This window comes from Cebus imitator, unplaced genomic scaffold (assembly GCF_001604975.1).
Source record: "Cebus imitator isolate Cc_AM_T3 unplaced genomic scaffold, Cebus_imitator-1.0 Scaffold898, whole genome shotgun sequence".
NCBI lineage: Eukaryota > Metazoa > Chordata > Mammalia > Primates > Cebidae > Cebus > Cebus imitator.
The window spans coordinates 97,385-116,241 of record NW_016108213.1 but is presented as its reverse complement, the minus strand read 5'-3'; the positions used below and the strand labels follow the sequence as shown (position 1 = coordinate 116,241).

General features: G+C 42.2%; 1 long non-coding RNA gene across 1 annotated transcript; it reads right to left on the bottom strand.

Moving 5' to 3' along the window:
* Nucleotides 1-429: 429 nt before the first annotated feature.
* On the bottom strand, nt 430-9,615 carry LOC119469849. Its single transcript, XR_005198700.1, has 3 exons — nt 9,605-9,615; nt 2,920-2,929; nt 430-507 (listed from the first exon to the last, which is right to left on the bottom strand). It is a non-coding gene; the product is annotated as an uncharacterized LOC119469849 (long non-coding RNA).
* Nucleotides 9,616-18,857: the final 9,242 nt, after the last annotated feature.

Here is an 18,857-nt window from a genome sequence, read left to right as displayed (position 1 = left end):
TAATGAGGTAGTAGTGTATGAACTTGCAAAGGAAAATACACATCAGGCACATAGGAGGCAAGTGCAGTGCCTTCTGAGAGGGTGGTGATTAAGTACCTTAGCAGGATGGCGGTTGGAGAATCTCTCAAGTGATTGACAATATGTTTGTGTTCCACTCAGCACCACCTCTCCCTGTGTTTGTCATCTTGAATATATTTGTTCACTTATTTCTGTTTTTATTAACTGTATAATGTATTTTGTCATTAGAGCTTGAAAGATAAAAAAAACACAAATGTTTCTAAGAGGAAAGAAAGGGATAGATTTCAGAGAAAATATTTTGTTTTATATTCCATTGGTTAAAAATTTTCATTTACCTTTTTTGTTTTGCAGAGTGAATTTAGGGAGTTTCTGAGGTCTGTTATATTTTAGCATGGTTTCAAACTGAATCTCAGGGCTTAGCTTTGGGAATCCTACCTTAGAAAAAAATAGAAGAAATGTTTCTCATTATAGCTACAGAAAAATAAATCACTTATGAAAATATCAATTCCTCTTTTGTGCAGAGTGAAAAATTTTTGAGAGTGGATACCTCAGCTCTGTTATCTGGATTTCAGTTTAATGTTAAATTTTATGGAATGAAACTTGGCAACTACTACAAGTGTTCATGTTTATTATTTACTATAGGATTTGTTATCAAAATGATAAATGACACATTTACTGCCTGGAAAAGATAGCTACTTTTATTTTTATGTTGAGGTATAAAATAAAAATAAAAATTTTCTGCCTATAGCATAAACATTGAGTTTGAGTAATATTGCTGGATTTACTTATCACTAGGTTTTTACTTATTTAAAACTAAGTGAATATTCTTGACTTGAAAGCAGACATATGGCCTTAGAGAACCCAAGCAAATAACCATCCTAATTCTGCAAAAGGGGGTCATTGAAAGCTGAGTTAGTTCCTCTCGTGAAGTCTTCACTGCAGGTGTTCCAATCTGTTTAAACCAACCATGGAAGGAGCTCTTTATGCAGAGTCTTGGAAAAATTGGAATCCACAGGGAAACTGGTGAGATTTGGGATGGGAGTCGGGGGGGTAATGCCTTTTCTGAGGGTGTAATTGTCATTGTTTTGGGCTGTTTCTAGATAAATGTGAAATGAAATATTTTCAAGTTAAGGTTAGAAGTAACTATTGTAAAAGGAGTATTGCAGTGAGAGAAACATCAAACATGAGATCTGCCAGCATCTCAAAGTTTAGGCAGACAAAGGCTTTTTTCCCTAGAGAGAAGCAAACAAGATTAGAAAGAAGGTGGGAGGGAGAGGCCAGATGGAGGGTGGCAGTATCAGCTTTGAAATCAGAATGTGTTGCCCTGAAGTCAGCCTGTTCTTAAGAGGAGAAGAAAGAGAGGTTGTATTTTGGCTCAGGCTGAGGTGGGTCAGAGTTCAGGAGCCTGGGGTAAGGAGAGAAACTTAAGCAAAGTTTGATTGGTAAGTATTTTGTTCTGACCACTGAAGAAGAAAACTGTTCATCTAATTGTTCATGAGGCAAAAATGGGTATTTGTAGTGTCTGAGTTTCGTTTTGTGACAGGTAAATAACAGAGCAACATCAATGTCATAATCGGAAGGGGTTTTTTTTGTTTGTTTTTGTTTTTTGGCATTACGTTGCTCCTGCCGAACACAAAGAATGGGAGATTGCTTTAGTTACCACTTTTTACCAGGGTCACCTACTTGTCCCAGCGTCCCCCATCACTCTCCCTTGACTTAATGCATCTTTCACTTGGCTGTTCTTGAGTTGTGTCCTTCATAATCAACTGGAAAACATAGTACAATGTTTTACTGAATAAATACTATGAGTAGTTCTAACAATTTACTGAACTGGAGGAGCTACAGGAGCCCATGATTTATAGATAGATGCTCAGAAGTGTAGATGCTACCCCCTCCAGACCAGCATCTGTAGTGGGGGCAGTTTGTGCGACTGAGCACTGAACTTGTGTGGTCTGTACTAACTCTGGGTGATGACAGAATTAAACTGTTGGACAGATTGTTGAAGAATTGGTTTGCATTCAGCGAGCTCCACACATTTGCTGTCAAAAATATTTTCAGAAAAAAACTCATCACAGGTTAGAACATTAAACTGACTCCAGATGAGTTTTGTCGCTGGCGAGAGCTGATACCCTGGAGGAGAGACCATTTTCACACTGTGAGAAGAGGATAGTAGAATTGTGGAGCTCCCAGAATTTTATTTCTCAGGTGCTAATATTTTTTTTCACTTGCCACCTATGAGTAAGCCGCCCTGGGCTACCTTCACAAGGACAGTGGACACCAAGCTGAGGAACATGTTTAACCTACTGAGCATGTGGTTTCTTGTGAATGTGAATACAAGAGGTTGCTTTCCTGGGCTGCTTTCCTTTTTTTAAAAAAATAAAACCTTGCTGCCATATAATTCCAGTGTGCCCAATATTTAAGAATTTTATTCTATGATTGGAGGGTAAGATTTTTATTTCATTGGTTGAAAATTTGAGTGCATTGTGTGATACAACACAGAAAAAGAAAGATTTTTCTTTTTTTTTTTTTTTTTTTTTTTTGACACGGAGTCTTACTTGTCACCAGGCTGGAGTGCAATGCTGTGATCTCGGCTCACCGCAACCTACGACTCCTGATTCAAGCTATTCTTCTGCCTCAGCCTCCCAAGTAGTTGAGATTATAGGCATGCGCCACCAAGCCCAGCTAATTTTTGTATTTTTAGTGGAGACAGGGTTTCACTATGTTGGCCAGGATGGTCTCTATCTCCTGACCTCATGGTCCATCTGCGTCGGTCTCCCGATAATTGTTAAAATAAGTTGCTTATTTTATTCTGAGTTTAAATACAAATATAACCCTGCATGGACTCACCATGGGGAGTAAACAGGGCTTAATCAGTTCTGGTGTTTTCCTGATCTCATCTACCTTCTACTAACTGTTGTGACACTTTTCTGTTGCTTAACTATTTATCATGAAGCAGGGATTTGCTTGGTTTTACCTTTTTTGAGTTTTCAGTAACTGAATGTTATCTTTAACATTTCATTAATATTATGGCAAAAAGGTTATTTTTTTGTTGTTTCTGTGCCTCAGTCTGTTGCACATATGCTGCTGTCTGAGGCCTTGGCTCGCTCAGGTGACTCACCTATTTAACCCATTTGAGACTTGTTTAAATTTAATTTTTGATGTTGTTGGCAATGCTATTTTTGGTTTTGTTCCCAAGTGCTGATGCTTTATACATTTGTTAACCTAAATAAGTAAACTAAGGCATAAAATAGAATTTTAAAGTTTACTTGAGCCAAGGTGAGGACAGGTGCCTGGAAGGCTCAGATTCAAGTTACCTGGATATGAACCCCATTTAATCTTTGTTATATGCAGGTTTTTAAAGACAAAAAGAGACACAAGGAGTGTGCCAATACAGTTATTTGTCAGAAATTTTCATTGGTTCACAGAAATAATGATGATTAGTAATTTACATGGTTGAAATGTAGGTTATGGTGTACAGCATGTACAGCATGGTTAGGTTCATTGATAAGTACTTTTTTTGTCAGTCTGGAATCTACATAGCAAGCAACTGCAAGAAATGATATAGCTTAGTGGCCTGGAGGGTAAGTAGGACATGACTGCTTTTTTATTCCTTTGCATCATTGGGCCTGATCATTTAGAGAGGGCTTTGTCTTTCTTCAAATAAGATAGTTTTATATTTCTCTTTTTTCTGTTTTTGATCAAAATCTTTAATTTTGAAAGCATCAATGATCAAAGTCTAAGTGTTAGGGTGTCTCTCTGATTGGGAAGGCTCATTCCCTGATAATCCTGTCTCACATTGGGATGGGGGGAAGAGGAGACATCTCCATGAGAAATGTTAAAATTGCCCCAAAAGCCAAATTGTGATGGTATCACAGAGAGGCACAAATAAAACTACAGTCATGTCATTGATTTACAGAGCTGCCTCACCAAGGCAAATAAATTTTCCCAGTAAATAAAGCTGTTTTCCTGTAAGTGAGGCAAATTATTAGTAGATTTTCTTAAAATAGAATCTCCATCTAAAACAAATTGGTGGCCATACCTTGTAAATTTTTTGAGAGAATTTGTCCAAGCGCTGGGTTTCTTCAGGGCTGTTTATAGATAGATGGGGTGGCCAAATATTTTATAAGACATTGCCATTTAATTTAGCAGTACAGATATTGTGCAAAATACCTAATATGTTTCCTTCCAACAGGTTTGGAGAGAATTTTTTATTTTGTGGCATTTCCAATAAACAAAATGTGTAAGTTAGAGGTCAACAAGAGAAAAATCAGACAGACCTCCCTCCCTAGAGTTGGCAGGAGTTTAGGGAGAGAGAAATTTAGTTGACTGATAAGCATATAGAAAAACACCACAGGCCTCAAATTAGCATATACATATATAGCCTGAATATCGGTTTTAGTAAATGGACTTTGGCTGTAGAGTTTTTATGTTTTTTTAAAAAATTAGATTTTAGCCAGGTACACAGCAAACATTTATTTGTCTTTTTCTTTCTAAAATTTACATCAAAAAGAAATTTTGAAGGTGGGAGATTTTTGTTTACTGGAGGTGAAGGTAATCACTATTTAAAGCTTTTTGGTTTTGAAATTTTTTAGTAAATGTTTTTTTTTCTTCCAAGCCACAGTATATGGTTTTATTTAGTTCAGAAGAGAAGGCTAAACAAACAAAACCGAACAAAAATTTTCATCACACTCTAAATATAACCAAAATTTTGAATTAAAGGCATACCTGAACGAGTGACCTGAACCAACATAAATAAACATGCTTGAGGCCAAACCAAAGAAATCCTGTTTGGCTTCAACTAAAGCTTTGAACAGAGGAAAAAAAAAACTGAAGCCCCCCCTTTTTTTTTTTTTTTTTTAAATTTTTATTTACTTATATTGTTTTAGAGACAGGGTTTCACCATGTTGGCCAGGATGGTCTCAATATCTTGACCTTGTGAACCACCCTCCTCAGCCTCCCAAAGTGCTGGGATTACAGGCATGAGTCACCGTGCCCAGCCCTGAAGCTCTTTATGATTACTATTTTTTTCCAAAAACAGCTTACTGCAAATGAAGTGCAATCTGTATTTTCAGTCCATATTTTCTAGTGTCTCAGCTTACCATTTGCCTTGAAAGGCCAGTCAGAAAGTTAAAAGAAACGGTGATAAAACAGGAGAACAAAAGCTGCCAGTGGACATACAAAAGGTCATGATGGGAGCAGGGGAGCTGAGACCTATTCACTGTCCTCTACACAGGCCTGGGCTTTAACGCCATTCCAGTGGTGACCTTGAAGTTCATACTCCACATGGAGTTCAGACCATTAGCTCTTAAAGGCTATTTGGGCTTTTCCCTTTATAGGAGTTTCAGCTCTTTATATCACAAGCTGTTGGCAGGAAGTAGAGGTTACAGATAACCACAGACATTTGTCTCTGATTTGCACCTGCACTGCCTGTGGCACGAAATGTAGATTTCATAGCAGACTGTTTACTGATTGTGTGTAGGTCAGGCTAACATAAAGTCCCATGTCTTGTGCACTCTGATAGGAAGCCGGGCTGGATCAGGTGTTGCTCCTGGCAGCTGACAGCACACCTGCTCCCTGTGTCTCCCAGGCCTGCACTCCCCATTCCCTCTGCCTGGTGGCCCCTTGGCTCTTCTTTCTGTCTTCTGCACAGATGATACTTTATCTTTCCTCAGGGCCTTTGCATCTGCTGTTCCCTGTCTCTGGAATGCTTTTTCCAAACCCTTCATCCTCTGGTGAATTCCTCTACCTTTTCATATCTCAGTTTTGGCATTGCTTACTCAAAGAAGTCTTCCCTGACAAACTGGCTCAGCTTCTCCATTACCGCTGGCAGGGGTGGACACCTCTTCCACTTAGCCTTTGGTAATTTTTTCTATGTGGGGTTATTTGATAGTCTATCTTTCCTAACCACCTATAGTAGGTCCACAAGGGCAGTGACTGTGCCTGTTTTATTCATCCTTGTTTCCCAGTTGCAACGGACAGGCAGGTCTTCAGTAATCAATGTTAAAGGTAGGTTAGATGGGCTATGTTACGAGAGGCTATAAGAAGCTATGGCAGGTTCTTGGGGAAAGACATCTTTAGATGGTCTTGCTGCTTGCACAGAGAGTGTTTGGAGCTGGTTCCTAGCTCAGAGATGGTCTCTGTGATATGGGCATGAAATGATCAAGAGAAACCTGGCCTGAGATTGTTTCAGGATGAGCAGAAGGGGCTGATGGAAGAATGTAGAATAGCTGTTTGAACAGGTGAGGGTCTAGGTGAAGGGAGGGAACGGGGAAAAAGCAGGCATGATGTGTGCAGCCAGCAGGATGAGGCCACCTTCAGGGAGCCAGGACAGCAGCAGTGAGAGTGCTGAATGGGTGAAGCGTAATGGGTTGTGGTTGTGTCAGTTGAGGCAAAATCCATCATTTTGCATGAGACCCTCCAGACCACATGAAACCCCAAAATTAGGTACAGTTGAAAAGAAGTCCAGCTTTGGGGCTGCGGCACCATTAGATTTTTTCTGCTGAGCTAATGTGTATTGTCTTTGGATTGAGATGAATAAAACTTAGCACCACCCTCCGTGTCAGCTCAACTGCAGCTGAGCACCCAGGCACACAGAAAACTAGGACACAGTGTGACAAACTCATGGAAGTTAGGAGGCACCCACAGCAATGGATGAATCATGTCCAGTTGGCTGGAAATAAAGGACTGGAGGAAGAGGGCTCCTGTACCTTTTTTTCCCCCTGGTTTGTTTCAGCAGTACTGGAGGAAGCAGTTGGGTACAGCTTCTCAGACAGGCCTCACACTGTTCAAACCAGCATCCTTCCTCAACCCTCTTCATGGGCCCTTCTTCCCAGCACCATCTTCACAGCTTCCTGTCCCCTACTCTGTCCACTCAGAGCCCCGCTTCCCTGATTCTGATAAGCTAGTCTCCCAGAACAGGTGTCATTGGGACCCCAGTCCTGACCACCATCACCAGCAAGTGAGCCTGGCCAGGTGACTCTGGGCCATTAGGAGAGATTTGGGGTGCAGATCTATGCAGCAGTAAGGGGGTATTGTAGGACCACCAACGGCATCTTTGTTTTGTGCTTATTTCTAGATGTGAAAAATGAGGAGAGAAGTAAAATGATTGGGCAGACCACAAGGGAGAACAGGCACCTGGATCAGCTTCAAAGCCAGCATTGTGTCCTGTGGATGCCACACCCTGGGCTCCTGGGAGGCAAGAGGAGCTCTGTCTGTCCCGCTTCCTGCTGTGTCCCCAGTCCCTGAAAGCTGGGCTCCTGGCATATAGTGGACCTGTGATAACCATCTGTCAGTTGGAGGCTGGGTACTTGGAACAGCAGCCAGGAACACAGTCTGCCTCTCCAGCTGCCTTTGAGGGTAGTTGACAGATAAAAATGTTTTGTATATTGGGCAAAGGAACACGCCTAGGGCCCAGAGCCACCATCCCAGGCCACTGGTTGATGACAGCAGTCAGGGCACCACCAAGGCTGGGGTCCTACTGCTTCCTTATCTCCGCTCATCCTCCTGAGGAAAGGGCTTTTCTCTTATGTGAGTGACATCAACGAGGCTGTCTCCATCATTACGCAGATCCGTAGAAAACTGGCTTTTCTTGTTTTCCTTTTTTCTTTCTTTTCTTTTCTTTCTTTTCTTTCCTTTCCTTTCTTTCTCTCTTTCTCTCTTTCTTTTTCTCTTTCTCTTCTCTCTTTCTTTCTCTCCTTCTTTCTTTCTTTCTTTCTTCTTTCTTTTCTTTTCTTTCTTTTCTTTCCTTTCCTTTCTTTCTCTCTTTCTCTCTTTCTTTTTCTCTTTCTCTTCTCTCTTTCTTTCTCTCCTTCTTTCTTTCTTTCTTTCTTCTTTCTTTTCTTTTCTTTTTTTCTCCTTCCTTCCTTCCTTCCTTTTTTTTAGAAACTGGGTCTCACTCTTTTGCCCAGGCTGGCATGCAGCGGTGTGAACTTTGCTCACTGCAAACTCTCCCTGCCAGGTCCCAGCAGTTTTACAGCCTCAGTCTCCCAAGTAGCTGGGACCACAGAAGTACACCACCATGCCCGGTGGTGTATTTTTAGTAGACATGGAGTTTTGACATTTTGCCCAGGTTGGTTTCTAACTTCTGCGCTCAAAGTAGTCCACAAGCCTCAACCTCTTAAAGTGTTGAGATTACAGGTGTAACCACCATGCCCAGCCAACTTTTATTAATCTGAAGAGGATGTGCTTTTGAATTTTATGTTTTCAGTGGAAGGGAAAACTATCTTCTTTTAGATACTTTTCCAAGGGAAATGATGAAACAGGAAAAACCTTGATGATGAAGTACTCACATTAAGAATATTTAACCAGGATTGTACCGTTTTGTGGATGGACTAGCTTTTTAAATTTTTCCCACACCCTCCAAATGGCAGTGTTGTGGTCAGAGGTTCCTAGACATGATTGACCTGGGTGAGTGTTCTTGCAGACGTTCCTCCCTTTGAGTGTTTTTTTTTTTTTTTACTAAGAACTAGAATGCATTGTGCCTATAGCATACCTCTCTGCTGGCTTTGAAGACTTCATCTATGCAGTAGAGAATTCTGGTCTGGAGAAGCAGGCTCCACAATTGCTGAATGAGGCCAGTGAGGTAGTTGATGACCAGGGTGCAAATCATTTTGTTATTTTACTCGCTCAGACCAGGCCATGGGGTTGGCATTTTCTTTTAGGCCAGTCTCTGAATTGACATTCAGTCAGTTGATTTTATTGATTTAATTTATTGTTGTTGACATTTAGTCCCTAGAAAATGTCCTTTAATTCACAATTACATAAGTGGGTTTTTACAAGTGTGTACTTACCTTCCAGTGTAAAATTGTACATTGAGATTAAGAGAATTGTTGAAATATTCTTTTTATTCTTAGAGACAGTGTCTCACCGCCACCCAGGCTGAAGTGCAGTGGCACCATCGTTTCTCATTGCAGCCTTGAACTCCTGGGTTCAAGCCATCCTCCTGTCTCAGCCTCCTGAGCAGCTGGGACTATAGGTTCACACCACCATGCCCAGCTAATTTCTTTTTGTGGTTTTGTTTCTTAGACAGAATTTCACTCTTGTTGCCCAGGCTAGAGTGCAGTGGCATGGTTTTGACTCACTGTAACCTCTGCCTTCTGGGTGCAAGTGATTCTCCTGCCTCAGCCTCCTAGCTATAGCTGGGACTACAGGCAGACACCACCATGCCCAGCTAATTTCTTGTATATTTAGTAGAAACAAGGTTTCACCATGTTGCCCAGGCTGGTCTTAAACTCCTGACTTCAGGTAATCCACCCAGTTTGGCCTCCCAAATTACTGAGATTACAGGCATGAACCACCATGCCTGGCCTAATTTTTAAATTTTTAAGTTTTGCAGAGATCAGGTCTTGCTATGTTACCCAGGCTAGTCTTGGATTCCTGACTTCAAGGGACCCTCCTGCCTCGATCTCCCTAAGTGTTGGGATTATGGTCATGAGCATCTGTTTCTGGCTTGAAATACTGTTCTATTCTAGATGTTGGAATCTGCTTAGCTGAGTAGTTGATAGAGAAAATAGGTAGCATATGTTCTGTGGTATAGCCAATATTTGATGAAATATTATACTTTCTTGTTTGACAAAGATCATTTGACAGAGTAGGATATATAAGGACTGTGATTTTATGCCTGTAACACACTTACTGATTCACAGCCTTGCCTAACTTCCTCCTCGGCCACCACCATTCCTTGTAAATACAGCCTGCCCCTCTGTCTCAGGAATAATGGTAAAATAATAATCATAATAAGAGATGCAATAATGACTTCCCATTCAGAGTTTGTTCACCTGCATATTCTCATTTGTGACTTATAGGAATTCTCAGGCCAGGTGCTCTTATTCCAACTTTACAGATGAAACACTGAGGCACAGTGAGGCTTGCTAGCTTGTCCTCAGTGCTGCTGAGCTGTGTAACTGTCTGTCTGCTCTCCCCTGCTGATGGCACCTCTCTGCATTCAGCTACCACATGCCTCCCTCAGCTCCTGAATTCTGCCCATCCGCTCAACAGACATTTCCCAAAGGCCTGCTTCCAGGAGGGCACCACATAACCCTTCCACCTTCCAGGCATTAAGAATGTAGTGAGAGGTGAGGGGCCAGTCATTTCAACAGCCTTATTTTTTTTTTTGTCCATCAGATAGACTTCAAGGTATGTGCCTTGTCTGAGCTCAGGGCTGTGGGAGAGTGGGGACAGGAGAAAGTTGCTTCAATATGGAGAGTGCTTTGTGAGTGTATTGTGAGTGTATTGAGGGTGCTTTGTGAGTGTATTGTGAGGCTTGAGTGTGGTATGTGTGAGCGTCAGCACATGTGGGTGACCCTGAATGTACCTGTGTGTGAGTGTGTATGTGTGTGTGGCCAAGTGTGTTTGTCAAGTAAAAGCAGCCCAGCAAGGGAGGAGATGGCCAGGGAGCACTTTCAAGACTTGACTACAAGCTTGGACCTTAGTTTTCATTGCACACCCCAAAGTGTTTTTCTGAGCTGAGGAGTGAGTTGTGTGAGGTGCAGTAGGGAAGCAGGTGAAGGCAGGGCCATGGTGAGGAAGCTGGGCCAGGTTCTACAGAGGCATGTGTGGGGTGAGCAGGGAACTGGAAGCCTCAGGTGGTGGTCTGCTCTCCCATTAGAACAGATCTCTAATCCTTGTTTTTGTCCTCACCACCTCTGCCCGTGTGTTTGCTCTTCTGTGCTGGTACCTGTGCCAGCTCACTAGCGTTGGTGCTCAGACAAAACTGTGATGCTCCATGGTGGCAGCGACCATCTTTCTGCTCACTGTGGGATCCTGGAGCCTCGACAGATGACTTATGTTAGAAGGGCCAGAAATATAAAGTGGGCTGAAATGCTGATGCTGCCACCCGCAGCAATGAGAAGGAAGGTGGCATGTCACTGACCTGGCCCAATGTGAGAGATACTGGAATCCTTGGCAAGGAGCCACCACCTATGGCCAGGAACAGGAGGCCAGACCCATCTAGACCTGAGTCCCAGACAGTGTGCTTGGTCAGGGGATGGCAGGTCAGACAACAGAAGATGGCAGGCATATTGGAGCCCAACAGTAGCTGATACAGAAAAATGTTGAAAAGGCCCAGGGTACACTTTGGAAAGTTGGGAGACTCTAGGGGGGAAGAAAAGGGAGGGAAAGAAAAGCCACACATGGAGGTATATGTCCATTGTCCCAGCTACTCAGGAGGCTGAGGCAGGAGGATTGATTGAGCCCAGGAGTTTGAGGCTACAGTGAGCTATTATTGTGTCACTTCATTCCAGCCTGGGAAACAGAGTTTTCTTTGAAAAAAATAAAATTAAATTTAAAAAGGGTTTCAAATCTTGATTCTGTGCTCTGAAGTTTCCCTGGTCCGTGTCATTCACCTTGCTGCTTTGTTAGATATCTGAACTCTGAGGGGTGATTCTCTTGCTTCTTGGTTCCTCTCCAGGGCAGGGACTGCAGGCCTTACCCCTGTGCCATGCCCCACTGCAGTCCCTGAGTTCTGTCTGGGCTGGAGGGAGGCCCTAAGCCCTAAGAGTGTCCATCTTCTGGTCTTTTAAGAAGGTCATTTGGATCCCTGGGAAGATTCGATGAAAATTGCTCAGATTCTGCTTTTCCTTGCACAAATTTCTGTGATTGTCTGATTTGTAAAAGCAGCTCATGCTAACGTAGAACACCAGAGAACCAGAAAGTGAGGAAGCAAACTAGTTGACCTGTAGAAATCCTGGCTAGTGTGACCCTTGTCCCACCAGGTTCCGATACTGGGGCAAAAGGATGCTGTATGCTTATAAGCCACGTCACCCTGTACCTGCTAGATTGTACCCTTGTCACTTTGCAAACTGATAAAGATTGTACCCCATTTCTAAACATTCTGCTGTTTTTATTTCTAGAAGTTATTTATTCTATCCTGTGGAGACACAGCAATTTATTAGTAGCTTAACCAGTCCTCTGCTGTTTCCAACATTCACAGTCTGCATTTGTGCCCTCAAGAAAGGAAAACTGAACAAACCCTTTTGTCCTTCCCACATCCTGCATAATTATCAGTCTCCCAGGAGCAGATTTTATCGCCATGGTAGGGCACGCTTGTATTTATTTATTTATTTTAGATGGAGTCTCACTCTGTCACCCAGGCTAGAGTGAAGTGGCTCAATCTCTGCTAACTGCAACCTCTGCCTTCTGGGCTCAAGCAATTCTCCTGCCTCAGACTCTTGAGTAGCTGGGATTATAGGCACCTGCCATCACCTCTGGCTATTTTTCGTATTTTTAGTAGAGACAGGGTTTCACCATGTTGGCCAGGCTGGTCTTGAACTCCTGACCTCAGATAATCTTCCCACCTCAGCCTCCCAAAGTGCTGGGATTACAGGTATGAGCTGTTGTGCCCAGCCACTTGTATGTCTTTTAGAGAAATGCTAGTTTATATTTGACAAAAGTACAATCCTGTCTGTGAGAAAAGTCTCTTCATTTAAATGTTGCATAGCTTGTGCCATTAGGGTCCTTGTCAAGGTGGAAACACATCAAATGGTGGTCTTTAATTTAAACACATTAAAAGTTGATGGCTGGACACACTCATTTTAGGGGGGTAAATGCCTAGGACAGTGGCTGAGTCATGTGGTAGTTTTGTATTTAGTTTGTGTGTATGTTGAAGAAACTGCCAAGCTGTTTTCTAGAGTCTCTGTATCTTCCTTTTACATTCCCACCAGCAGTGTATGAGTGGTCTAGTGTCTCTGCATCCTCACCTGCATTTCACGTTGTCACCATTTGTTGTTTTAGGCACTCCGATAGGCATGTAGTAGCATCACTGTGGTTTTCATTTGCATTTCCCTATTGGGTAATGAGGTACATCTTTTCATAGGTTTTTTTTTGCCATCTGCTGTATATTCTCTTTGGTAAAATATCTTTCTGCCTTTAGATCTCTTGCCTATGTTCTTTTCCTTGTTTGTTGGTTAGTTATTGTTTTTAAAATGGGATCTTGCTCTGTTGCCATGCTGGAGTGCACTGGTGCAGTATCGGCTCACTGCAATCTTTGCCTCCCAGGTTCAAGCGATTCTCCTGCCTCAGCCTCCTGAGTAGCTGAGTAGCTGGGTCTACAGGCAGGCACAACCATGCCCAGCTAATTTTTGTATTTTTAGTAAAGACAGGATTTCACAGTGTTGGCCAGGATTATCTCTATCTCTTGACTTTGTAATTCACCTGCCTCAGCCTCCCAAAGTGCCGGGATTACAGGTGTGAGCCACTGTGTCCAGCCTTTTTTAAATTCTTTACAGAAACCAGATCTCATGTTGCCCAGGCTGGTCTCAAACTCCTGAACTCAAGTGATCCTCTTGCCTCAGTCTCCTGTGTAGCTTTGAGACAGCATGTGTGTGCCACTATGACTGGCTAATTTTAATTTTTTTGTAGCGATGGGATCTCACTATTTTGCCCAAGTTAGCCTAGAACTCCCGGGCTCAATCAATTCTACCACTTTGACCTCCCAAACTGCTGGAACTCCAGGCATGCACCAGCACACCTGGCTTGCCTATGTTCTAATTTGATTGTTTTCTTTTTTATGCTTTTAAATTTTGAGAGGTCTCTATTATCTATTTTAGATAGCAGTGCTTTGTCGAATATGTGCTTTGCAAACATTTTCTTCCAGTCTGTAGCTTGTCTTTTTATCTTTCTATCTGGCTGTTTCACGGTAGAAATGTTTTTAATTTTGATGAGGTCCAGTTTGTCTGCCAGTCTTTGCTTTTATGATTCAGGCTTTGGGGTCAAGTCTAAGAAGTCTGCCTTGTCCTAGATCCTGAGGATTATGTTTTATATTTGAATTCATGATCCATTTTGAGTTTTATTTTGTGTGAAGCATAAGACATATAGATAGAGGCCCATTTGTTCCTATGAATGCTGATTGCTCCAGCACCATTTGTGGAAAAGCTGTCCTTCCTCCTGAAGTGGTTTTGCACTTTGTCAAAAAATCCACTGGGCATATCTGTGTGGGTCTTTTTCTTGGATTCTCCATTCTGCTCTGTGCTTTGCTGTCTGTGCCCGCCGCCTGCCAGTACTCTCTTAATTACCCTAGCTATAGAGAAAGTCTTTAAATCTTGTTGTCTGATTCCTTCTACTTCTTCTTTTTCGAAATTGTTTTAGCTATTTTAGTTTCCTGCCTTAATTTTTTTAAACTAAGTATGTTTGATTTTTATTTAAAAAATACTAAGACACTTTTTTTTTGCTGTTCTTACTTTAAAAAAAATTAGGCTGTCCACGGTGGCCTGTAATCCCAGCATTTTTAGAGACTGAGGTGGGTGGATCATGAGATCAGGATTTAAAGACCAGCCTGGACAGTATGGTGAAACCCTGTGTCTACTAAAAAACATTACAAAATTAGCCATGCATGGTGGCATATGCCTGTAGTCTCAGCTACTAGGGAGGCTGAGGCAGAAGAATCACCAGAACCTGCAAGGCGGAGGTTACAGTACACCAAGATCACGCTACTGCACTCCAGCCTAAGTGGCAGAATGAGACTCCATATTAAAAAAAAAAAAAAACTTCACATAAGCATTTTAATGTAACTTTATAAAAGCCGTAAATTCAAGAAATGTGTGGTTTTTGCCCTTTAAAATTGAGAGCAGGACTTTGTAGCAATTCCCTTCTGAGATGAAGAGAGTTTCTGTAAGGGATATCATATAAAAACTAAGCTGAGAGACTGTGTCTCAAAAAAACAATTTATTTTGTATTTTAAAGTATACAATTATTATTTACTATAGTCACTGTATTGTGCTATCAAGTCATAGATTTTCTTTTTCACTGCAAAATGGCAACAATGAATAGTAGGTCTTTTAAAATTTTTATTATTTCATTTTATTTGCTAACTTTCCAAACTTGTCAGAGTAGTAGGCTTTATTCATTCTATTTTTTTTTGTACCCTCTCTGCTTTCTATATAAATTTTAGAATAATCTTATCTATATTTACAAAACATCTTGCTGGAATTTTTTTTTGGAATTATGCTAAACCTATGTACAAGGGTTGCACACATTTTAACTCACGTTGTCCCATTTCTCTCCAGAAGGGCTGGACAGGTTGATGTTTTCACCAGCAGGACCCAGGATGTGTGTGTCCACCTTTGCAAACTCACACAGTGGCTGTCTTTATTTGGCTTTGCCAAGCTGATTGCAGAACCTGGCACATTATTTTGTTTTGTAATGCTTAAATTACCATTGAAGCAGAATGTTTTCTCTCTAACTTTGCTGCACCTCTTCTTTCTGAATTGCATTTTACTTTTTGCTCATTTTTAATTTAGATGTCTTTTTCCCTGTGATTTGTAAAAGCTTTTTCTCACTTGCCAAGTCTTCTCCTTCTCTCGGAAACATTTACCCTAGCTCTGGATTAGGAACATCTCATGGCGCTGTTAGAGTTAACTATCCAGTTCAGGGAGGTAAGACATGTCCCAGAATTTCCCTGATGACTTTTTTTTTTTTTTTTTCTGGAGTGCAATGGTGCAATCTTGGTTCACTACAAGCTTCACCTCTCATGTTCAAATGATACTCCTGCCTTTGCCTCCTGAATACGTGGGATTACAGGCATGCATCACGTGCCCAGCTAATTTTTGTATTTTCAGTAGAGACGGTTTCACCATGTTGGCCAGGTTGGTCTTGAACTCCTGAACTCAGGTGATCCAACTGCCTCAGCCTTCCAAAGTGCTGGGATTACAGGTGTGAGCCACCGTGCCAGGCTTCTGATGCCTTTTGAGTGCTACTGAGTCAATCCCAGTTCTGCCACATGCTTTCCACATGACCAAGCCAGGTTACCTTACCTTCAGAATACGGGCTGGCCTGTCGGGAGGGCTGGGGTACATGTAGGATAATGGTTGTGAAAAGCCCATCCAGAATCTCTGAGAGGAAGGCAAAAATGCAAGGATTATCAAGCAGGCTGACTTCAGACCACGTATACTATTGTATCAGCTTGGCTAACATAGTGAAACCCCTGCTCTACTAAAAATAAAAAATTTGGCTGGGTGTGGTGGTATGCCCCCGCAATCCTAGCTACTTGGAAGGTTAGGCAAAAGAAGAACTGAGGAGGCAGAGGTTGCAGAGAGCTGAGATTGTGCCATTGCCTTACAGCCTAGGTGGCAGAGCGAGACTCTGTCTCAAAAAAAACCTCAACTAAAAATATATTTCAGATCTGGACCTTTTTGATCATTGGCAGGGAAGGCACCTTTGTCATCCAAAGCAAGGGCCTCTGGAGTCTGTGAACCTGTGGAGGTAATGTGCTGTTTACTGTCTGGACCTGACCACTGTCACCTTTACTGATAGGTGACAAACAGCCTGCCTGACGTGGCCTTGTTTCTGTGGGTCTTTTTGGTCTGAGAAAACATATTGTCGAAGCAAGCTAGAGTTTAAACCCAGAAACTGACACTGTTGTGATAGCTGGACACCATCATCTAATGAGATTGTAATGGCCCCTCTGGGTACTTCCTGTACCACTCCCACAGTGACAGTGTCACAGGCCTCCCAGCATGAGTGGGACAGCCAGTTGGAGCCGCTGTCGCTATACACTAACCTCCTAATTCTTTTCTTTGTTGTTTTTGTCTTTTTTAAAATGACTCCTTAATCTCTGGATTTTCTTTCTTTTTCAAATTATTCTAGTGTTTTTAGTGTCTTTTTGATATTTCCCTTTTTTTTTTCCTTTTTCTTTTTGTTCTGACTGTCTCCTCTCCCCTTTCAGATCTTTATTCTATTTTTCCTCTATTTTCACCCTGTCTTAGTGTTGATCTCTGTACTTTTAGTTCTTCATATGTTCACAGGTGTCGGCACCCCCTCACAGAGAAGCTGACTGTAATCTGGGCCTTATTCTTAATTGGAATAACCCTTTGCAGTACAAGAGTATGCAAGTGTTGGGTGCATATTGGTGCAAATCTAGTGACTATAACTGGAAGGAGCCTATGTGCCCCGATTTTATTGAGTGTGAGAAATCGTACAACAGCAGCCCAGGAATTTGTTGAAAAAGCACTGTAATCCTGCCCCTCAGACAGTACTGTTTTTCCTTACCAATTGTATTTTCTTTAGCTGTTTACACACCGATTCTGTATAACTAGGAGTAGTTGTGCATTCTTCACTTTTATCACTTATTTTTTTTTTAATATCTATTTTGTTTGAAACTGAGTCTCGCTCTATCACCAGGGCTGGAATGCAGTGGCACAATCTTGGCTCACTGCAACCTCCGCCTCCTGGGTTAAAGTGATTCTCCTGCCTCAGACTCCCAAGCAGTCTGGACTACAGAAGCATGCCACTATGCCCGGCTAATTGTTTGTATTTTAGTAGAGAGGGGTTTTCACCATGTTAGCCAGGAGGGTCTCAATCTCCTGACCTTGTGATCTGCCCACTTTGGCCTCCCAAAGTGCTGGGATTACAGGCGTGAGCCGCCGTGCCTGGCTTTTGTCACTTCTTAAATCAGCAGAGCCTCACTTTGTCTCACATGCTGGAATGCAGTGGCATGATCTTGGCTCATTGCAACCACTGCCTCCTGGGTCCAAGAGATTCTCCTGCCTTAGCCTCCCAAGTAGCTGAGATTACAGGCTCATGCCATTGCACCCGGATAATTTTTGTATTTTTAGTAGAGATGTAGTTTCACCAAGTTGGCCAGACTGGTCTCAAATTATAGACCTCAGGTGATCATCTGCCTTGGCCTTCCAAAGCACTGGGATTACAGGTGTAAGCCACCGTGCCTGGTCATGTGCTAATTTTTTTTTTTTTTTTAACCTCACTCAGTAAAACACCAACACATTTAAGCTTTTAGAGTCAGCATTTTATTAGCTGCTTAATTACCCGCTGGGTTGACACACTTAACTGGATACCTCTCCTTTCCCCTAGGAGATGCCTGACTGAGGTCAGGACATGGTGAGAGGTGTGTAGACTTGGCCACTGGCCAGATTGGATCTAGGTATGGCCTCTTGTGGCCCTAATTAGCTGTGTAATCCTAGATGAGTCATTGACCTCCTCTAAACAGTGATGTTTTGGGGGCTTTGAGGGGCCAGAAAGTGGAATGTCTTTAGTACCAAGCTCAGGACTTAGCACTTTCTTCTTGCCATGGTGGGAGCGATCACTGGCCAGCTCTCTCTGTGTGGGGGCTTGTGTGCATGTATAACCACTCGGATAGCTGGAGAAGGAGGGATGAGATGGGTGAGAACCAGACCCAGGGCAAAGAAAACAGTCACAAGCTTGTGTGCCTGGTGATTCATGATGATGTGTGGAAACTCTTCTGATTCTGGAACCAGAGACCAATCTCAGAAGATAGAGTCTCTTTTCTCTCTGAGCTCTCCAAGCAGTTGAAGTCCCTTTGTTCACTTATTGGAAATTGACATTGGGCTTCTGCTCTTGCTGTTTTCTGGGTGATTGTATTGTTTGCCCTAGAATTATGATTCACTAAAGAAAATTAAGTTTACATTTTCTAAATCAACTAATCTTAATAATATCTGTGTCTGAATTCTCTGTTCAGAGAATGTTTAAAATACATACTTTTTGACTCTTAACTGTCGTCATATATGTTGGTCATGACAAAATTGAGGGGTTAACCTTTTTTCTCCCAACTGGGTGTGTTTGGTTTTTACCAATATCTGTGTTTTTGTTTACAGATCCCCACTGAAAAATTATTGTGTGAACTTATTACAAGCAGGCAAGTTTAGCCGAAGTCTTTTATATTGAACTAGAGAGTGACTGAGCTGGAAAGCAAAGTACAGAGTAGAAGCTCAGCTGAGTGGCCTTTGTGCTTTTCTGTTCTCTATCACCAGCCACTCAGCATGGCGGGTTCTGCTTCACCTGCTGCCTGTAATCCTAGCACTTTGGGAGGCCAACGTGGGTGGATCACCTGAGGTCAGCCTGGCCATCATGGTGAAACCCCATCTTTAAAA